The sequence below is a fragment of the Dreissena polymorpha genome, chromosome 9, assembly GCF_020536995.1.
Source record: "Dreissena polymorpha isolate Duluth1 chromosome 9, UMN_Dpol_1.0, whole genome shotgun sequence".
Classification (NCBI taxonomy): Eukaryota; Metazoa; Mollusca; class Bivalvia; order Myida; family Dreissenidae; genus Dreissena; species Dreissena polymorpha.
In genome coordinates this window covers 18,161,775-18,178,847 of record NC_068363.1, presented here as the reverse complement: position 1 = coordinate 18,178,847, position 17,073 = coordinate 18,161,775, and the positions used below count along the sequence as shown (strand labels likewise).

Below are 17,073 nucleotides of genomic sequence, written 5' to 3'. Positions count from 1 at the left end.
ACTAATAGACATCATAGCCACACGCTAACCACCTATGAAATAGAAAGGCATTTTTTATTCTGTATAATCAAACTGGTAACGTTGTGAGTTGTATATCCATGCCTTCGTATTTAAAAATTAATTATCATTCAAAGTGTCATTGACAATTGTCACATACTGACAATACAATTTATTTCACGATCTTAGTAGTGAGGAAAATACCATTGATGACAACGCGTCATTTTACTATAGCTCGATAAAAGAAATGTGATGTTTCCATTTCACTCTAGCTCGATTAAAGTGATGAGATGTTTCCATTTCAATATGTTTTGGAACACTTGTTTTTATTCTTTTTTTACAATAGGTGAATTACCTTATCGTCAAATTTAAAGTAAAATTCGACTTGTTAAACAAGATAAAACGAATCTTAGCGACAATGATTATTTAACTAAATCACTATTTCATATATTCTCTTCATCTTGCTAGGATAGAGAACATTCAAAAGCCAAACCTCCTTAATAATATGAAAATGATGTAACATAATTATAAACTAACGTTATGCAGCAATTACATGTTAAGCATGGTGAACGGACATTTGTCACTTCAGACATGATCCCTTTTCAAACTAAACAATAAAATAAAACCCTCCCTAAATAAAAAATCCTGTCTTTCAAATACAGACAAGACGCCTTTCCTCCATCAAACCTTTTAAATATAACACGATTTTCGTTTTTGCCAGCTCATCAGTGAATTTCATGTTAAACATTTCTGATACCACAATGGATATGACAATACAGTAATCAATATCTTTTTAGACAAACTTTTAGGTTCTGTCTAAGAATAGTTGAATTTGATAACTGTAATTACTCATTCAAACGTAGACAGTTGTCGTACATTACAAATGTTAATTTTACAAATAATATAAACCGCCTGATTAAATAATGCATGTTATGAATTTCACCGTGTTAACATGTCCTTGCAATTCATTTAAAACAATTTAAGTATCCAATAAATTTGAAAAATGCACTCACATATCATCATACATTCATAATTCAATAATCGTGTGATACAAAACAAGATATCCATGTTTAAGACATATCAGTGGTCAATAAAAAGCCTACTGCCGTACTGGCTATTTGCATTTGGCAATCTAATTAAACAGAAATAGCATTCATATGAGACCACGCACTTAAGAGAACTTAACAGATTTTGTATACAGGTAAATATGCAATAACATATAATACATTAAATAAAGAACATTGAAAAAAGCACGTAATTATATGTTTAAATCTGACATTATTTAAACAATCAAATTTAATTGTGTTGGTCTGAATTGTTATACGCCAACATCAAAACATAATTAATGAATGAATGATATACAACCTTGCATTGCTGCCACGAGTTGAATTTTTATTTAATGTGGAAAAAACAACACACTTTTAAGACGAAATTCACGTTTTCATGTTACTTTTATGTTACCACTTGAAAGTAAATCCTAAATGATTTATTGGTAAAATACACCGACTGTATTTAACGTGCGCTTTTGATTAGGGATGGCTTATTGCAGTCGCTGGTCGCTGCTTTTGACAAAGGTGAAGCAGTATTTGCTTCAAAATGTCACGTGCTCGTGTATTCACCAACATTTGGTGTATGTCCTCGCAAAACAGTGAAATGACGTCATCGCCCATAATGACGGGACTTCCTGTGAGCCACACTGGTAATTCACAACTGCTCAGAACAACGCAATTACTGCGTGCTCTTCTTTTTAAAACTTCTTGTACCATAGCAACCCTTTGTTCGAATTCTCTGGAAGTATTTCTATCTTTCAACGCAATAACGAAGTGCTTTGAAGAATTCATGACATCTGTTACTCCCTTAAATACAGTAAAGCCAGGCCGAACATCTGTTGAGTTTATGGTAACTGATATTCCGAGTAATTGTAAATGGTCTCGCAAATATCGGTAGTGATCTGTCAGCTTGTCGTCATTGTCATCGCACAACAGAAACACCTCGAATTCCTCGTGCATATCTTCACTGGCTATCTCATCTCTTCTATCCAAGCTGCTATCAGTTTTCTTCTCAATGAACCGCAAAGCGTTCTTGACTCTAACTTTGGCAACATCACATTCACCCTGTTCTAACGCTTGTAAGCAACCTTCTATATGTACCTCAATATATTCATTCTCCACAAGTTTTTGACGACCGTCGGGTAAACACGCTATCAAATTGAATGCAAGAATTGAACCGTCATAATCGCCTTGTTTGACCTGGGTTGATATCATTCTCAGAATTACATCCACTTTTTCCCTCGGTTCTTCTAAAATATTCAAAAGATCCTGGTAAACTTTAAAAGACTTGTCATAGGTTTGCAATTTGTCATAGAGAAATGCTAGATTATATTGTCTTTGTTTTGTTTGAGCCTCGCGTGTTAGTAAGCTTTTTAGTGTTGGGGCCGTTGTCCAGCACGATTCAAGAGACGGCATTTTCGCAACCAAGTCTGGAGATATTTCTAATGATCGTTTGAGGTAATGAAACATTTCCTCTTTATAATGCTCATTACTTTCGAATTCCATAATGCAGTTTGCTGCTTGTTCGTATGCATTTGCTAAATGCATTACGGAACACTTTCCATCGTTTTTGTCAAAGATAAGTTTTTTAAATGTGTCATATGCTTCTTTTATATCCCCGATTTGTCGCAAAAATAATCCTTTATTGTACAAAGCAGATCTATTTGGTGATTTCAATGCCTCGTTGAAATGATGAAAGATATCTTTTATAAGTCGTTTAAATTTTATTTTGTCAATTTGAAGCACCTCTTTCGGGCATTTAACAATGTGTAAATGATCATTTTTTGACTTACTGTCGTGAACCCGATTCTTGCTCTTTGTTTCTGATAATATGTCATTTTCTATTGTTCTTTTTAACAATAGAGCAATTTGCTCGTGTGCCGAAGAAGTCTGATTAAATTTCAACGCTTTCTTGTAAAGTTCGACTGCCCTATCGATGTCGTTGATATATCGAAAATATTTTCCACATTTTAACAAAACGTATGCGTCATTATCACATACCTTAAGGGCCAGTTCAATATAAGTGCGTGACGTGTAATTGAATTCTATCTCAGATTCTGGCAAAATGTCGTTTGGTCCATTCGGAAATTCTTTTTCATTTGTCTCCACAAATAAGGTCACGCTTCCAACTTCGGCGTAAGCTCGAGCTTTGTAAACAGTAACCCTGTCGACGTTCTCATTGTTTTCACTGTTTGTGATTTTATACAATATGTCAATAACACGCCTGTAATTCTTATGGGATAAATCAATTTCCTCTGAGGAAGTTAAATTTGACAAAGTCAACAATCGACGTTTTGCCAAAGCTAATCCAAAATTCCAAATGCAAATGCTTGTTTTCCAATCCGACGGTGGAGCAGTAAGTGTTTCAGCATCTGCAATAATCTTTTCCAAACGTGAGACCGAATTATGGTAAAATTTGGCACCCATTCTGCAATAACCATATTCAATTTCAGCATCTGCTTGAAGGACACGGTGCCGTTCTTCATTTAATTTGTGTAATTTCTTGAGGATTTTTTCCACTTCACTGAACTTTTCTTCGTATTCTAAATAAACATAAGCTTGACCCGTTAATGTTATAATGTTCCCTTTGTCAATGTTGAGAGCTCCTTTGATATGCTCATCAACCTTCGACCTATCGTTAATAAGGCAATACAGATATGAGAGAAGATTGTGATCCCTGCTATTCTCCATGACTGTTCTTCTCTTTTTATCACTATTAATTTCGTTATTTATTTTATCAATAATGATTTTGATATCACTTTCCGTTTTCAATACAGTTTTTCTCCATTCGTTTGAATGCTTGTGAAATGATGGGTAATGTTCTAGATCGCTTTGATATTTTTTAAGTATATCTATTTCAAAAAAATATAAATTAATGACCTGCAAAAAGTTAATCCTCCACAAACTTAATGTTACATAAATCTATGCGATCATTTTAAAATGCACACTGTTTAATGCCTATGGTGATTTATCTGAACATATTGTCTGTGTTTGGCAATCTTTCAGATAAAGCGGCCTTTTTATCTCTGATTACAGCTCGCGAAGATCAAAGCCAAGATAAGCGTAGGTTTCAAAACGTTTTATTTGTTCTTTATTAAAGCACCCTTAAATATCAACCTGTGTTTTGCCTTTCTAAAATCCGAAAAAAAAGAAATAGTTAGGTACTTAGAATCAATCGTTAGCCGGCAGACAGAATTTTGATTGTTGCAATGTCGGGTTAGGATTTGAAAATAATAGTGCCTCTAAACTTGACTTGTCGTTGGTCACTGTCTATTGGAGTATATCATGTATCGCGTGCTCCCACTCGTGACTTTCTTTTGTTTTCAGAGGGTTATTCGGCAACACATAAGTATATTAAATATAAATTCTTAATAACCTTTAACAACGCACACTTTGAGATCATAAACACATTTGACTTTTGAATAGCATTTTCTTCGATTCCATACCAACCAAACCAACTAGGATAACCATGGCGAATTTCGAATCGGACTAATATGATTTTTATGGCATACAATTTGTATTTTGTTTCTATTAAAATTTGTTTTATAAATGGTATTTATAAGATGTAAAGAATTTGTTCGTGTAATGGATGTACTAGTATTGATTTAATATTTAGGCGCATTTACCGATCAGATACTTTTGTTAAGTTTTAACACTTTCGATGTTCTTGTCGTTTTCAAGTCACATTAAAATCACCCAATATCAACACAATACCGTTTATGAGCATTTGGACCACAGTTTACTAGACCACTGGATTAGGCATATCTTATAAGGGGCTGCATTTACCCCTTCGTTTCTTTCATAAGCCGCCCTTGATATTGCATGTTTAACCTTAACCTTAAAACAGATTTATTTCTTTTGTCAAGTACATTACCGGGGTTATATCAAATTACCCAATACAATTGGTATCAGTAAAAGATTGATACGGAAGAAATAATTCTTATAGAGTTTCTCTCCTTAATAGGGCAATATTTACACATGATTGGCCGTGTGTTAAGAACACAATAACCTTAGGTAAATATTGATTTTACCAGTATTTCGCAATCGCATGATATAAGTGATCGAATTAATTATCTTCATTTTCAGAAAACCACTAGCTCGCGCGCACATGATGCAGTGTTTTAAAAAGGTACGACTATTTATAGTATAATAAATTGGTTTTATCTGAAAGCATATTGAAACTTAAGTGAAGAAGCACAGGTGGTTAGCGTGTGGCTATGATATTAATTAGTGAAAACATCATTTTGAATGATAAATAATCATATTATAACGAAAAATTAACTTTTCTGAAAAAAAATATTTCACTATCAAATATATATATAACAAGGTATGCAACTCAAAATCAGCCCCAAACGGGGTGCATCGCTTTGAACAGCCATATCTTCATCAATTTTGCAGCGATTTTCACGATCTCGGTCTTATTCAACGCAGAAATGAATTTCCTTTCTGGAAATGTATATGTCTTGCAATATTTTTACAAATGCTGGGTCAACTTTTAAGAAATAACACGATACACAACACGCATGACCCAGTTGACAGTGATCATGCTGTCTTTAAGACTGAAATCTTCACGGAGTAAAGGGCAACTTCCCTATAAAGTTCATGTAGTTCGATACCATAATTCAATAAAACGTATGAAAAAACATTATTACCGTTCTTGTCGTTACATTCTGCATCAAGACTAACTGTCCAGCGCCGTTTGAAACCTTTGTTTACATACATTTCAACTAACTGACATTTTAAACATACGAGTGATTTCATTGGTCCAATGCGGAGGTGTGTCTTTACAACTGGAAATTTCATTCATAAAGAATACATGATCACTGTCAACTGGGTCATGCGTGTTGTGTATCGTGTTATTTCTTAAAAGTTGACCCAGCATTTGTAAAAATATTGCAAGACATATACATTTCCAGAAAGGAAATTCATTTCTGCGTTGAATAAGACCGAGATCGTGAAAATCGCTGCAAAATTGATGAAGATATGGCTGTTCAAAGCGATGCACCCCGTTTTGGGCTGATTTTGAGTTGCATACCTTGTTATATATATATTTGATAGTGAAATATTTTTTTCAGAAAAGTTAATTTTTCGTTATAATATGATTATTTATCATTCAAAATGATGTTTTCACTAATTAATATCATAGCCACACGCTAACCACCTGTGTGAAGAAGCACTGTAAGCCTTATCTAAAATGTGGTGTCCATTTGATATATTTCTCATTTGTTTGTTTGAAAGCTTTTAAATTTAAACTCTCGACAATTGTTCTCGGTACAACATAGAATGGAAGAAAATTTACCAAATAGAATGCCAAACTGATTATCCTTTAATAAGGTTTTACTTAAATGCGTTAAGAAGAACGTTGGTTGAGGTTGCCATTTACTAGTGCGCATGCGCATAAAACCAACACGTAAAAAGTCTGCTATCGGTCCAGCATTTCTTGTCATACATGAAACCGATAACCGGTACGCGTCACTGTCAGTTATTTCCATTTATTATATTTTTTCAACTCCTGGCGATGACGGTTCTAGTTGGAGAAAGAGGAGCGCATGCGGCGTCTGCTGTATAATAGTACATGGAATATTATGCTTATTTCTTATGTTGGTGTAAGTTGAATTTAGCCTAACAATTGTTATCAATTTTAACATCAAATAGAAATTTAATGATTAGAATATGATTACGGAGGGTTACGAACTACTAATTGTCACAACCTCATTAGACGTGTTATGTTTCTGAATCAAAACGCCTTCACTTTCTAACATAATATCAAATTGTGTCTCCAATTAGAAACTTAAAAAAAATTAAAGCAAGTGCTAACCTTGCTAAAAAGTCCAAAAGTCGTTCCGCCGCATGTTTCATTGCTCCATCACACAATACTTTTTCCTTACTTGGTTCTCAAATACAACACTCTGATCTGATGATTAGAAGGTACGTGATGAGGATGTGACGAAAGGGCGAAATATATGTCGATAACCGGCTGTGCAAAGCCATCTCGAGCCACGTTACTACGTCAAAGAGGTCCTCACTAAGATTGTGCCACACACATATTGACGCTCGCAGTGCCGCTTTGGGTAGCAAGTACACAAGAACTACGTGACTATAACGTCAAAATGTGGATTTCACGTAAGCATTATGTATTGAAAACATCCATACGGTTTTTCTCTCGTGTAGATAGTTGTCTTCCACTTGCTTCCAGTGAATTGAATGTATCATGGCAGTAAAAATAGGTGATAGGATAATTAATAATTGGCCAGAGGATGTCGTCGCTGGAACCTTTAGAGCAAGAACACAAACAACAGTCTAGCGACATTGAAGCTTTTGGTGTAACAATGTCACTGAAAATTGATGAGCAGAAGCTAAATAAATCCAAGGTAATATCAGACACGAGGGCTTAGAACAGTCGTCTGTAGAGCGGTTAAAGGACTATCCTATCTTCTTACCACGAATAAGGACACCTCAAAGAGGAATAATACATTTCATTACAAATTATTCGGCTATACGACTCAACAAGTTAAGCATGAGTGGGCAGCTAATTACCGCTTTTTTACATCTGTCTTATAAATCTGAAATGAATTCGCATATGGTGCTTCGTGATACATGTACTCTTAACTTAAACTCATATCCTTCGGGAACATGTAACCCAAAGCAATATGTATGTATATCAAATCGCGATGACTGATGGCTATTTTAGGACAAGGCTTAAGAGATTTGTGACATTTCGTGTATTGCTTGAAAATATGTGACCATTACTGTGAACAGATGCGATGGTATCATTAGAAAATTTACAGATGCATTCGCATCCACAAATCTCAGCTGATCAATTTGACCCAACAAATGATAACATGTATACTGACGCCCGCTGCCAAAATACAACCATATACGGTCTCAGAAGACCTTGGCTATTTGCCCCTACAATAATGATTTGTTGTCTTTGTGTAAAGTACATTCCATTTTATTCGCTTATCATTTAACCGTTACTGTTCATCTATGTATACTTTTAAAAAGTACTTAAATTGCATCTAGGGCATGCCTAGAAATTACGCAGTACACATTTAAAAAATATGGTAAAACCCTGCCTAAACATAAGAAGAACCATAACAGTTTGCATAAAATCTTGGTGGGACGCGACATGAACAGGATAAACATGATACGCACGTTTTACAAATGTAGTGAGAACTCAACGCCAACTCGGCGAAAAGTCGACATGTAAGCAAATGTAAGCACTTTGAACAAGAATCTATAACTGTTCTGTGTTCTCTACAAGGTAAGGATCGCGTCCATTTTAATGCCAGGTCAAAACCACGTAAGGTTTCAGCATGCTGAAAACCTCTCCATGTCTTTCAATCCAAGATTCGCACCACGTTCGAGACAGTCTTCGCCACGTCCTATCAAGACGTGGAGGTCGTCATAAGGATTATTTCTGGTGCGATGGCTCTATCAAAAAAGGTGTAGAGATAAACTAAGTAGAAAGATGGACGATGTTATTAATGTATTAAATTATCTCGTATATTACAGTTGAAACCAGTTATAATGTAAATGTTATTACGGCATAAAATATAAATAGATTACAAATGTTACTAAAAATATAACAATTGTTCGTCACCTCTTTAACCGAAAATACATAGTCCGTACTACACGTTCACGAGATCATTGAGCGTCGCCGGAATCTGTTTCGACGCTTGATTTGTGATCGAAACAAGTTTAAGTACCGGTATTCCATAATTGAAATTAAGGAAACATTGAAAAATACAACAGCAGCATCTTTCGGTCAGATCGATAACAAGTTTAATCGCAAGTAATATTATTCGAGATTTTTTATGATAATCGGTTTCTGCCGTTTTTCGGCGTAAGCTGCATAAGCCAGCTTTTCACCTTAGCCTGACCTTTGTAAGTGTCCAATAAAATTCCAATAAAATTTCCCGCGGCTAGGTACGAATGAATACACTTCATTTATTCCATTGGCTGATTTGAGTATACCACCAGAACATTGGAAACATATCCGCGTCTTTGTAACACTTTTTTACTGTATGAAACAATTTTATCTCGAATGAAAAGGCTTAATAGATAGGACAGTTTTACACTCAATTCTCGACATCAATACAGTTTGTGCGTACACCTTTTATTTTCAGAGTATTACCAGCGCAAGAGCGTTTATACTTAAAAGGCTATATATGTTCTCATATTTAGTACTTACTTCCTTATTCCTGTCAACATGTTAACATGTAAAAGTATAAAGAGCAATGGAAGCGAGGCCTCACTTTAAAGCATTGCATTTCAACCCGCCAGGTATATCGGGTCAATTCGCGGACATTCAGAGTTTATATACAGCGCTAGGTCATCACCGGAGTTGGCGGCCAGTAAAATAATCGTTATATAATAAAGACGCTATCCGTGAACTAGGTGACCTGGAATTTTCTTTAGACCAGAAATATGTTAAATGAAGATATTCAGCAATATAATTATGGTATGTAAATAATAGATTCTTAATGTGTTTTCAACAATACAATGATAAATATTATTGTTGATAAATTTAACAATAATTATTCGTCCATATTGCCTAATGTACTAAAGTGATATTATGAGCATGTAACAGTTTATAGGTGTCTATTGCAACCGTTGATTATTTGTGATGTTTCTACTTCATATACACTTATATTAATTAATGCAGCATCATCATACTAAAACAATATACCAGAAAGAGAAAAATAATGCATTTGAATATCAACCGTACTTTCGTTTGACAACTGATCATGCGTTTACGAGTTGAACCTAAATTTAGTTTTAGTGCAGATTTGTTCATACGACACAAAGACACGAAGTTGTTTTACGGATCATTTCAGCTTACAGGACTGGGTGGGTCACGTAAGAATATCGAATATAAAATATATTTTTATAAACAACTGGTAGCAAGGTGAGTTGCAGATAATTAATCAGTAACAACATTTTAACTAACTATTTTGACCTGTTAATTCTTTTCAGCTCAATTCAACAATGCAAAATGCCCATAATATCACTTTAAGCATTAGCACGATGATAATTGATACTGTTAATAATCGAATCAAATAGCAATGCCCGACAAACCACTAAAACAGGTTTGTTCGAAGAACGCGCCTATAAATACGGATACTTCTCGTGTGGCCGGTTGACTCATATGTTTAAATTTTTTGTTTTCTGTTTTGTATCTATAGGTTTAGGACCGGCAATATGTTATAATGTAAAATAAGCCGCGAAAACTCCCCGTAACATCCCGTACTGCGTGTGATGCAGCTAAGAACTGCACAGAAAAAGACATTCGATATACTTGATCTCATTCATTAAACTATTTACGCCGTATATCTTTTTTAAAGATATTTCTTGTTTATTCTATGACTATCTAAGATATTTTCGTTAGTTAGTTTGTTAAGTTTATAAACATTATGTTATTATAACCATAATGTTTGAATATACCTTGCGGAAGAAATGTCGTGAGAGCTATGCTCAGAACCTGGTTCAACCATTAAGTCCACTGTACAGAGGTTGTGACAAATAGTGGTTCGTAACCCTCCATAGGTTACATTAAACCACATAATAACAACAACAACAACCTTCATAAAAAAACAGAAATCAATCAGATTCATTTACGCAACTTGGAAGTACAGTATGTCTATCCTTTTTCGCCAGTTTTATATTAATTGTTATACATGTAAAACTTACAAACAACAATACATTTACCGTATGATTTTACGTATAAATCGTGTTTGTGTGTTTTATAAATGCCAAAATAAAAACACAAGAGACAATAACTTGCATTCTTTTTATTTTAATGTTCAAATTATTCGAACATTATGACCGTTGTTTCAAATTTACATGGAAATCTTATTATTTTATTGAAGAATGCTAAAACATCTAAATACTCATTAAATCCGTTTGTTTTACACAATAATCCTAATCTTTTTTAATTGATTGGTTAGTTGTTAGTTTGGATTCAAAGGTGTTCTTCATTTTTACAAAGGTGCAGATTAAATCCATTTAGATATTAACGACCCGTGTCAAGTTATGTGTTAATCAATATTTAACAAAGGTGAAGATTAGGTAAATTACGATATTAACGACCCGTGTCACGTAGGTGTTAATAAGTATTTTAGGTGTTGATAAATTGATTAAATCATGGACTCAATTTTGAGACAAACCATAATTTGAGGCATATATATAGACAACAACAACAACATTTATTAACTAAAACACAAGTGTAACGACATGGATGATAATTATTTTGCAATTTGGTAATATTGATAAAAAATCATGCAATGGAAGAAGTTAACAAATATTTTACTGATTCATACCGAAAGATTTTTCCTTTTAACATCGATAATTATAGTTGTTAATAAATATATATTTTGAAAGACAAATGATTTCTATATATTTCTTAGATTATATAATCTTTGTATATTGGACATATTAATAAGAATAATATATATATACCTAGGTAATTACTTTAATTAGTCATATCGTACCCTGGTAAAAAAACCATACAAGTTATGTTAGTCTATGCCAAAATATAACTTTAATTGGTCAACTCGTACCTGCAATAAACATAAAAAACTTCTAATGCATGCAAACACCCATCGCAATTTGTTTCCATAAAGAACAAATATTAAAAAGCTACGAGTTGAACAATCTGAAAAATGACTAAAGTACGAGATGACCAATTCGGGTACGAGTTGACTAGGGTACAGGTTGACTGGTATTCCGGAATTGTAGGGGTAACAATAAGTTTATGGTATATTTTGGACGAAGCATCAAATGTATTTTAACATCTTTAAAATATAAATGGAAGCTGCAAATTTACTAAACTGATGTTACTGAATGGTTTGCAAAAAAGTGTGAGTTTCTACCGAGTAATTTTAATGCTATTTAAGTTGGAATGAGGGAATTATTTTATCCAAATGCACATTTTACAATTCAAAACAAAATTATGTTTACATCTATTAAAAATCCGTTTCATGATTTACAACAAGTTTACTCTTTACAAGTTGCATTTATGGATATTTTGTAAACCTTTTCACAAGATGGAAGATGATTATGTTACCTTACATTTCAGGTTGATGTTCACTTAACCATGCAGTGTTGACTTTACCGGAAGAATATTCAAAATGCTTTGTGCGAAGATGACCACGCATCCAAGAAATTGAAGCATAAGACCTGTCACATTCATCACATTGATACCATGTCTTCTTATGTGTCTTTGTATCATTTATCTCTGTATACCTACTAGACTTGATAGATTTAGATTTTGGTTCCTGTTCTTCTTCAAAGTCACTATCACTAAAACAGTATTCACTTTCTGTAAAATCACCTAATACCATTTCAAGCTTCTCAATATCTGAGAAATTAACCTGAGATTGTACATAAAAACTAATGAACATTATAATTAAGGTTACATTAACAAGATAATTGTTATTGTTTGAATTTGTAGTGCAATACCGAAAAATGAAAATGGCGTGAAAACAGTCAATGTCGGAACAATTTAAAGTACGCATGCTAATTATCATGATTAAAGCAATTTCTAAATTTATTGCAAAGATCTATCGTGATTGTACTTGTTTGTCAAATAAAGCGGACTATCAAAGGTCAATATGTGAGAAGTTGTTCATGTGTGTTGGATGTGTGACAAATTTATTTTGAGAATATTCCTGTACTGATTGAATAATGTAGGCTAAAGACTTCCCTTGTCAAAAAAGTGGGCAAAACCCGGTTTTAATCCGTGTTAAAACCGTGTTAAACCCTGCGGTATTGGCACCGGGTTAAAGCGTGTCTTTTAAACACACTTTTTGCTTACCGACTTGGTTTTTTGTAGGTAAAACCTGGATTTCACTCACATAAACCAACACGCTTATACCTTCTTATACCAACTTAAACCAACTAAAACTAACTTAAACCCACTTAAGTGGGTTAAAAGTGAGTGTGTTTTCCTTCTCTATGTTGGCTTTTAAACCCGCTTCTACACATCAAGTCGGTTTTTCCTGTTCTTAAGTGAGTTAAAAGTGGGTTTTTGTTTGAGTGTTAAGTGAGCTAAATGTGTGCTTAACTCAGATTAAACGCAGTTAAAACACGCTTTAAAACCGAGTTTTACCAACTTAAGTTGGTTAAAAGTTAGTGTGTTCTCCTTCTTTATGTTGGCTTTTACACCCGCTTCTACACATCAAGTCGGTTTTTCCTGTTCTTAAGCGAGTTAAAAGTGGGTTTTTATTTGAGCATTAAGTGAGCTAAATGTGTGCTTTTCACAGATTAAACGCAGTTAAAACTAGCTTTAAAACCTGTTAAATGCTCAGTAAAAACCCACTTTTCACCTACTTGAAAACTGAAAAACTTTTTTATGATAAGAACAAAAATATCATAAATTAAATTCTAATTACTTTTTTTAAACGATAAAACATAAAACTTTACATATATATCCATAAACACAGCATGATAAAACTATTTTGACAGACATGGCATTGTTATAATAAAATATAATAGTGTTATAACTAGGGCTGTCACGATACGCCGTGAGCGTACCGCGGTATATCGTGGTACGGCAACACTGTATCGCGGTACGTACCGCGATATTTTACAGAATATGTATCTGTGAAGAAAACAGCAGAATAGCAAGTTTTACAAACTTTATTAAACTCAATAACCAGAAAACACTGGTATCATAGTATGACTAGAAACTGTAAAAGAAAATGTAATAAACTTGATAGAAGTAGTCATTGTTATTGTTCGCGTCTTTTTCTAAAATGTCCGCCATGTTGTTTACAATAGCTGTGACTACGATCTGTGAAACATCGAACGCTTCAAGGGCATGTTCAATATGCGGAGTCAGCGGGCCCAGTATTAAAAATCCGTAGCGTTCTGACTCTTCCTCGACTTATTCAGAATCTTAAGATAACATGATTCGGAAGTGCCATGCTTTGAACGATCGATATACTAAAGAAAGAAAATAAGAAATAGAATAAACATCTTTTGGATAATTATGAACTTATTTGCAAAGGAAATCTGTCCCTTATTCCAAAAAAGGTACGGACCCATACATTGCCGTATTTTAAACGTGAAAGTTAAACATCTACAAGTGGAAGCGCTTGCTTGACCTGGATATTAACGGATTATTTATTTAGCCCTTTTGAACCGCTTCTACATTTTTCAAAACGATATCTATATCAAAATAATTATGTAATGTATTTATATCTGTGCAAATATAATAATATTAAAAAAAACGGTGCGGCAACGCCGTACCGCGGTGCGATTTTTTTCACGACATGCACCGCGATATACCGGTATACCGGTGAATCGTGACAGCCCTAGTTATAACATAACATTGAACACAAAGAAAGAACTGAAAAAAGTAAGATTGTATGGAACAAATACAAACAAGAGATGTGGATGTGTTCGTCAGAAACACAATGCCCCCTACTGCACCGCTTTGAAATAGAATTTCTATTTATCATTTGGCAGGTATAGAAATTATCTCTCTTTGCTTATTTCTTCCATTGGATTTTGATCTCTGACCTTGAAGGATGACCTTGACCATGCACCACTCAAAATGTGCAGCTCAATGAGATACACATGCATAATAAATATCAAGTTGCTTTCTTCAATATTGCAAAAGTTATGACCAATGCTAAAGTTTTCGGACGGATAGACAGACAGACGGACAGTTCAACTGCTATATGAGACCCTACTGGGAGCATAAAAATAAGTTAATGTTGTTGAAACAGGTGCAAATCTATATAACAAAGTGAAAACAATGGTTAAATAATCATTTTAACAGCACATTTTATTTACAAAGACTTCAGTCTACTTGTGCATCAGCCGCAGATGCCTTAAACAACCTCTCATCTTTTCTTCAACATCAACCGAAGGCTTGTCAAAGGTTTTGGCTATGACATCTGAAAAAATATGATAGACTATTCATTTTAAAAACATGCAAAAAAACAACAAAATCTGTTCTTAAATAGAAAATACTCTCGCCAGAAAAAGAGGTTAAATATTTGCATATTAAGGAAGTCAACACAAATGAGTTTATTACTGATTGTCCTGGAGACAGTGACTAAAGACACAGACAAAGTTTTTCAATCCCTCTCTTCATGAATGAAAAAAACAACTATTGTTAACTGTCACTTGGATTATAAAAACTCCCCCTTTTCACAAATGATGTAATAAAATGATCATTTATGTGACTGTAAACAGTAAGTGATCTGAAAAATATTTGTAGAATGTGTATTGAATTTCTATATGGATAATTGGTACTTCAAATTTTTATGATGAAGAAAAAGTACCAATGATTGCATTTCTCTCAGCAGCGGGGAGGCTTGGTCTTGGTGACCCCTTTGTAGTTGTTGCTCCCTTCATGGAGCAAGTCACAAGCTGGTGGAAAGTGAATATTCGGCACATGGCCTGTGCGATGGCCATCACCTCTCTGGTTTCATGCTGGATTTCAGCTTAAATGATACTCTGGAACCAAAAAATGAAAAGGAGTTTTGACAAAATATTTACAATTGGTAATTTTCCAAAGCTTGTAATTTACTTTCATCACATTTCACACTCTAAAAATCTTTGTCACATTGGTCAGAATTGTGACGCTTTTAAAATGCAATAACCTGTATAGTTTTACCTCTCAACAAATCCAGCTTTCTTGTTCAACGACAGGGCGAGGTTTGCCCACTTCAGTTCCCCTCAAGTTGGCCAGCTCGTGCAGGGTAAAAGCCTGGTGTAAAAGTCCATACATCAGGTAGTATGATTACCCCTTTTGCTCTTGGGGCAAGAGTTTAACCTTCAAAATTAAAATATGAGGGAAAGAAATCTGTTCAGTAGTAACCAGAAATATCTATAAATAACAATAAAGAGGACAATAATCATAAAACACAACCATAATAATTCACTGTACCCAACATTTACACTTTGTCATGTGTATGTTCATCTATTTTTGCTTCAAATTGTGTTGTTTTTCCTTTAAGTTGCAATACATTAACTTATCAATTTACATTTCCCAGTGACAATACATAAATATAATAATGATCATAATTAATTCAGTAAACTAAATAAAAAAAGGATGAAGAAATGACAATACAAACCTGTTAAAACTGTTCTTCAGTATTCCAAAAAAAAAACAGTTGAACTTCTTTTCCAACAAACTTCTTGTTGATTTCCAAATTGTAGTAAAATACACATTGTTTTCATCACACAATACTTCATGCTGACAGTATTTCAATACATTTTACAGAACAATTATAAGTCTTAATGTTAATTTAATTTAGCTCAATTCAATTGCTGAAACCAGCTTGTTTTTCAAAAGTTGTTGTTTTCAAATAATTTCCTGTGCAAAAAATTGAACCAATCAAAAGTCTTATACCTCATTCCAGCCTTATGTCTGGGCAAACCCTATCAGTAGCCTTATCTGCCCCTGATAATCAGTACCCTGTTAAGCTCTGAATGCCTGACAGATTGTTATCTGTTTATTGTTAGTGGTGTGAAAAGGGGTGTTTTTAGGTATTGTCTTGTTATTTTGTTGACTGTTTATGTAACACAGGTCATGTTTGGCATCTTATTATTTTATTGCAAATTAAGAAAATGGATACAATGGTATCATGTGAAAATATCAAAATCTTGCATAACTTATGTTCACAAATTAATAGATTATTTCCCAAATAATGTTTACAATACCATAATTATTTAAATATGCAGATTTAACAAGTAAATACTGTTTTAAACAAATATAAACAATCATATAAGATTGTTTTAAAATAAAAAAAATAAAAATTATAAGACATAAAACAATCATAAGATATTGTTTATAATAAAAACAAATATAAAGAAAAAAAATCAAAGCGAAACACAAACTCTTTCATTTTCAGGTATAAAACTAAGTTTTATCATTTTTATAGTTTTGGGCAGTGATACTTGTTGTCCATCTGTGAACCTGTGATGTTCTGAAAGAGCCATTTTCATCCAATATTCACTAAAAAATTATGGGGAGCACACACATTTACAATAGGGACAATGGCAAACA

At 33.6% G+C, this 17,073-nt stretch overlaps 2 long non-coding RNA genes across 3 annotated transcripts; one reads left to right on the top strand and one right to left on the bottom strand.

Moving 5' to 3' along the window:
* The first annotated feature begins 10,587 nt into the window (after window positions 1-10,587).
* On the top strand, window positions 10,588-12,660 carry LOC127844136 (uncharacterized). Its single transcript, XR_008032573.1, has 2 exons — window positions 10,588-10,683; window positions 12,127-12,660. It is a non-coding gene; the product is annotated as an uncharacterized LOC127844136 (long non-coding RNA).
* A 1,999-nt stretch (window positions 12,661-14,659) lies between these two features.
* On the bottom strand, window positions 14,660-16,560 carry LOC127844138 (uncharacterized). 2 transcript variants are annotated; one of them, XR_008032576.1, is made up of 4 exons: window positions 16,139-16,560; window positions 15,679-15,837; window positions 15,344-15,518; window positions 14,660-14,953 (listed from the first exon to the last, which is right to left on the bottom strand). It is a non-coding gene; the product is annotated as an uncharacterized LOC127844138 (long non-coding RNA). The 2 variants fall into 2 exon arrangements; XR_008032575.1 differs by lacking the exon at window positions 16,139-16,560 and having other exon boundaries at window positions 15,679-15,904.
* Window positions 16,561-17,073: the final 513 nt, after the last annotated feature.